Source organism: Schistocerca piceifrons, chromosome 1 (genome assembly GCF_021461385.2).
Source record: "Schistocerca piceifrons isolate TAMUIC-IGC-003096 chromosome 1, iqSchPice1.1, whole genome shotgun sequence".
Classification (NCBI taxonomy): Eukaryota; Metazoa; Arthropoda; class Insecta; order Orthoptera; family Acrididae; genus Schistocerca; species Schistocerca piceifrons.
Window position 1 is genome coordinate 627,207,440 of NC_060138.1, and position 6,265 is coordinate 627,213,704.

At 39.2% G+C, this 6,265-nt stretch overlaps 1 pseudogene; it reads right to left on the reverse strand.

Moving 5' to 3' along the window:
- Nucleotides 1–1,563: 1,563 nt before the first annotated feature.
- Nucleotides 1,564–1,681, reverse strand: LOC124724226 (annotated as a pseudogene).
- Between the last annotated feature and the right edge of the window lie 4,584 nt (nucleotides 1,682–6,265).

The following is a 6,265-nucleotide window of genomic DNA, read 5'->3' on the forward strand; positions in this document are numbered from 1 at the left end:
TCCAAAAAGATTCGATATATATGTATATATATTGACATTATTGCAATATATCGCGATCGGGTCGTTTGTATTCCTTGCAGCCGTGAAGCCGTGTAGGGCTCGAAAGTCTCTTTCCTCTGTTTACGATGTCGTCAAGCACAGTGCTATGTTCTTCATACATAATGAAGTTAATTCTCACCCTCGAAACGACCTTTCTGCCTATACGCAGAACTATCTACTCTTGTTTATTTATACATTAAGCTATTATGGGATTAACCTAGTTATCAAATGGTTTTTAGTAAAATTAGTATCAATAAAATACAGAAAATCTCTTACCCTCTCCCCTGCCACCACATATAAATGAACAAGCGTCAGACTACCTTAAGCAAATTTAAGAAATAATTCCTTAACGTGGAAACAACTTCAGTTATTTACATTACAACTGTTATGCTGTCATCCAACATCTCTTTTTGTGGCCTTTTTTAGATCAACATAAGCCTGTATGTTTTATGTACAAAAACATATCTCTATAAAGTCATTTTAGTATCAGAGCATTTTACCATAGACTATAGGTAATTAAGAAAGCAGATAAAACAGCTCGTTTGCCCAATGAAATACAGCAGTTCCATACAGTAATTGATAATTCGCCTTTGAGAGATCTATAATGGTTGTTAAAGTGCTTCGCCCTAATATTACGATGTCTGCATTTAAGACTAATGCAATAAATCAAAGACTATCTTTCCAAACTTATCATGGTACCGATTCATATGCTGTGTAATTACCAATTAAAAATTACATTACAAGGGCTGGAAACTTTCTACTGCAGTGCTACCTGCAGCTACCTTCAGCTAGAGTTATTATCACAGGTTATATAGAAAAGATAAAGGACATGTTTGCGTAGTTAAAATATTGCAGATGGACAGAGGGAGTATAGGACTTGAATCATATTGGGGGAAGAAAGATAGGAAAAAGGAGAATTAGAAGTGTAAGGTCCTAAGAAAGACAAAAGGTAGACCCCAGAGACTGGCACACTCCCACCATACCCCCCAGACTTCCTTTCTGGGGGGGGGGGGGGGGGGGGGAAGAGGGCGGGTGGTTCTTCCGTAGCAGGTCAGAGAAGAGTGTTCTTCTACAAAACGGACACTAGAAGTGGTCTCTATCCCCTACCATAGAATGTAGTGTAGTGCAGTTACCTAGCTATATTTCCGAAGAGAAACGGAAGAAAAAGATATTTAAGATTACGGAATTAAGATCGTACAATGATAATTTCTCCTTTCTGTAGAATGGGAGTGATTTCTGATTAACAACTATGTAAGAAACAAGGTACAATATATTTCCCTATAAAGCTTATTCAGCCTACAGCTACCCTAAACTCTATCCGTCCCACAGGCCTTGGAAGGCCCAACGGCACCGATCGGCCGCCGTGTCATCCTCAGCCCACAGGCGTCACCGGATACGGAAATGGAGGGGCATGTGGTCAGCACACCGCTCTCCCGGCCGTGTGTTAATTTACGAGACCGGAGCCGCTACTTCTCTATCAAGTAGCTCCTCAGTTTGCCTCACAAGGGGTGAGTGCACCCCGCTTGCCAACAGCGCTCGGTATCCTGGATGGTCACCCATCCAAGTGCTAGCCCAGCCCGACAGCGCTTAATTTCGGTGATCTGACGGGAACCGATGTTACCGATGCGGCAAGACCGTTGGCACAGCTACTTTTCCAAGGGAAATGTAGAAACCCTCCCCAGGTGTGGTTAAGAAAGGAAAAAAATCCCCGATAACACTTACCAGCAATTTGTACAAAACCCTCCCAAAAAATTACATATTTTTTACTCTCCAAAGAAAAATTACATTTTGTAAACCATCAGTAGGTTAGGTATATCATTTCAGTATTGTTGGGTCGTTATATATTACAGTATTATAAAGCAGGATGAAATTGGAAAATAAAAACAAATACGCTTCGACCCAGCATGCAAGCATGCTAACCAAAAACTTGTTCACTTCACTAACTGCACAGCTCAGTTCTCATATACTGACAGATGTAGTTACCGTACATGTGATTACAGTGTTGCCAGGCTGTCAGTCTTTAACTTCCATTTACTGCCGCAAATACGCGCAGGACGAGAGACATTTTTTGTATTGGTAGTATGTTAGAAATCGCTCAGTGAGGTCCGAGTGAACGAATTTTTCTTGACATGTGTATCACATTTAAAGATGGCCGTTTTTGTAGTTCGCATGTTACTTCCGTATCAAAATTTATTCCGCACCACTGATCGGTACAAATCGCTCACGCTCGTGCGTCTTCAGTACTAGAAGACAAAAATTCTGTAACTCGGCAGTGGCTGTGCTACTTACCAGTCTCTCCCTGAGGTAAGAACGCAACTTCACTTAGCTCACGGCCGACTTTACCGACGTCAGTAAAAATTAAACGTATTTCGATCTCTCTACTGAGAAAGAAAACGTCACTCTTAAGACGCTCTTAACGTCAGTTGACGGTTTCGGATTCGGCTACTGTCCGCTATATGCATCTTACTATAAAATCAGGCTCAGAACCACGGGCCGCAAGGTTGCTTTCATCGGGCCGTGTGTGGCCTACAGGGAGCAATGTGACAACCGTTGGTCTTTGTACTTCACCTTGTAAATGTGCCATTCTGCGAAAACTCTATAGCCATTTTATGAGTTACTACTGTATGATTTTGAAACTAAAAACTCTAGTTGTAATTTCTTTTGTGCGCCGTCGATCCAGTACTTAGATTTGAAAGCAGTTTTAAAATAGAGATAAGTTTTAAAATCTTCGAATTATAGTATACCCAATTGTGCTGTGTCACCTGTCATATGACTTATTACAAATCGCATCTTATTGTAATCTGTCCAAGATTCTGGCAAGATACCCTCAAAAGATTTTAGAAACAGTGTAGGATGAACGTGTCGTGAAGGTGTAAATCTTGGGAATTTTTGATTCAGTCCTCTACTTAGTATCGCAGTAAAGGCGTCATAATTATTGCTCACTATTCTACTCTTTGTTAATCGATATTCTGCTACCTTCCTTAATTTTTTTTTGTTTCTTCTAAGCAAAATATTACTATATGACCTATTATTGTGGATGCAGTAAAATTCCCGTTGCTATTCGTTGTTCAAGCTCCCCACCTACAAGTGCAGCTGTGGGAGGCATGGACCAATTTTCGAAAAAGCCTTTAAGCCTACTTGTCGGGCGGCGGGTAAAAGTTAATCATTTGTTTTTTCGCCGCTTTTCTCACGCGAGCCTGGCAACTAATTCTGTGGTTAGCCAGAAAGCGAAGGGAAACATACTGATCTTAGTTTCTTGTCTCCACGGCCACATTCTGGTTCAGCCCACTGAAAGAAAAGTTTATATCCTCCTATTTCTTTGCGGGATCAGGACTTTGATTTTAAATAAAAGTATAAAGTTCCACTCAAAATTATATTGCATAAAGTTTCTCCCAGACAACACTTGGAAATTCACTATTTTCAATTGAAAGCAAGTCTTTCTATTCTAACACACATTTAGCTGTTCAGAGGCGACCTCTTCGGTACGTTCCTACCAGATTGTCTTTCGCCCTGACTAAAATTACTCAATGAAAGTTTGCAATAAATGTTCAAAATTAACGCTCGCCATAAAAGTGGAAATAAAGTCACCACTTGCCACGCGGAATTGGTAATTCTCATGGACAGCACATTAACAGTTACTTCGGCGAATTCCAAGCGATCCAGGACGGTACACTCCTCGCGAGTTCACTATCCGTTTTTACAGCAAAATACGCGCTTTGTCACAGCTCGGCTCTGACGTCACCCGAGGCAGACCGCGAGCCGACGTTTGACAGACGTGGATCTTACCGTGGCTGAGTGCGAAGTGAACCCCTCTCGTGCTGCAGTTACATAGGTGCCGGAGTTGTCTACGCCTATCTGCATATTGCAGCAGTCTCCGAACGACCGCTTTCTCGGACACATAAATTTTAAGAATATAGTTACGAATTACTTCAGAAACCTCCTAATTTTTATTTGTTTTCAGTTAAGTTGTTTGAAATCACCGAAAAAATTTCATCTCGCTAGAATGAAAACTTTGCCTTCTAGAATTTTTATAGAGGAACTAACGGTACATCGTTACCTCTGAACTATACCTTTACTAGAATGTATGTCAGCATTTATTAATCTGACAACTCTCAATTTTGGTATATCTCTATCATTTGGTATGTTTTATTATCTACTTTAACCAAAATTCTCTATTATTAAAATTGCAGGGACTTAATGCACAACAATTGAGTACATTTCAATTACAAAATTGGTTTTTACTTAATCACTCAAAAACTATAAGAGGTAGCTTTACGTGGTCTCTCAGTTATTATTTTTGGGATGAACTGAAGCATAAAAGAAATTTTCATATTTCTAAGTCCAATATTTAGCGCCTCTGATTTTTCCTAAAAACGTGGATTCCGGCGTTAATTTTTGTTATATGGTTTTGGGAACCTGTCCCATTTATTTATGAGCTCTAACTTCACCTTCTGACCAAATTCTGGCTTTCTAGCTTCATTGTTTAGTGTCATTTAATTATCTCTTAAAACTGCATTTTTACGTAAATTATTATGTCTAGAACATAAACACTTGGTATTTGGAACATTATAACACTAAACTATATTTTAACAAAGTTTTAAACATAAATTTTGATTTTGAATTTTATACTTAATCGTGCTGAACGGAATGAACAGTCTAATAGTACACAGTATGGTTTGAGAGTAAATCAGAGAAAGACGAAGGTAATAGGAAGTAGTAGAAATGAGAACAGCGAGGAACTTAACATCAGGATTGATGGTCACGAAGTCAATGAAGTTAAGGAATTCTGCTACCTAGGCAGTAAAATAACCAATGACGGACGGAGCAAGGAGGACATCAAAAGCAGACTCGCTATGGCAAAAAAGGCATTTCTGACCAAGAGAAGTCTACTAATATCAAATACCGGCCTTAATTTGAGGAAGAAATTTCTGAGGATGTACGTCTGGAGTACAGCATTGTATAGTAGTGAAACATGGACTGTGGGAAAACCGGAACAGAAGAGAATCGAAGCATTTGAGATGTGGTGCTACAGACAAATGTTGAAAATTAGGTGGACTGATAAGGTAAGGAATGAGGAGGTTCCATGCAGAATCGGGGAGGAAAGGAATATGTGGAAAACAATGATAAGGAGAAGGGACAGGATGATAGGACATCTGCTAAGACATGAGGGAATGACTTCCATGTTACTAGAGGGAGCTGTAGAGGGCAAAAACTGTAAAGGAAGACAGAGATTGGAATACGTCAAGCAAATAATTGAGGACGTAGGTTGCAAGTGCTACTCTGAGATGAAGAGGTTAGCACAGGAAAGGAATTCGTGGCGGGCCGCATCAAACCAATCAGTAGACTGATGACCAAAAAAAAAAACTTAATCGTGATGCAATACTTGCCCGCTTCGTGCAGACGCGTTAAGGTGACGTGGCGCTACTAGCAGTGAACTGGGGTTAAGGCCCGGCACACTCGCTCGCCTCTGTATCTCACACCCAAGACAGCGCTTTCTTTGCTTCATACTGTGCACATCTTTATTTTGTAACTCCTTTTGAAATCTAGGTTTTAATCCCTTGATAACTGTGTATTTACGTAAAATTGTTTTAGTTTCCGATAATGATTTTTCTAAAACTTCAGTAATTCTTTGCAACATTTTGTCTTGTTGTGTCTTTTCATTATGTACCCGCTGAAGTTTACCGTTCAGCTTATCGTCTACTATCTCTAATCGTTGTCTGTTTCTAAAACGTGATCATCTCCTAAGTTTAATTTTGTTTTTAATTTATCCATTCTTCTGCTAAGCTGGACGGTGAAGTCATTAAGTTTAACATCTGACTCATCTAACTCCGTTTCTAAATTTGTCAAGCCGTTATCATTTTGCGTTCACTTATTATTACGTTGCGTGAATCTGTTATGAATCTGTGTGAATCTATTATTTATTTACGCAAATTGTCCTAAAACAGTTCGTGTGAAAACTATGTTTATAGTCTAAAATCTACTTATGTGTGTGTTAAACAGAAGACAATATGTACATATACTAACATATAAATGCAACTCATGACTCTCTTGTCTTTCTATTGTTGTAATCCCTGAAGATAAATGACTGAAACGTTCTTCGTCGTAATAATTGAAGAAATCTGTATCTTATGCACCCGTATCTGTCTCACCACAAAATCAAAACATTACACTTAAAAAAATTTATTGCTTCCACCGGATTTATCTGTCATGCGTTGTAGGGTTGTAC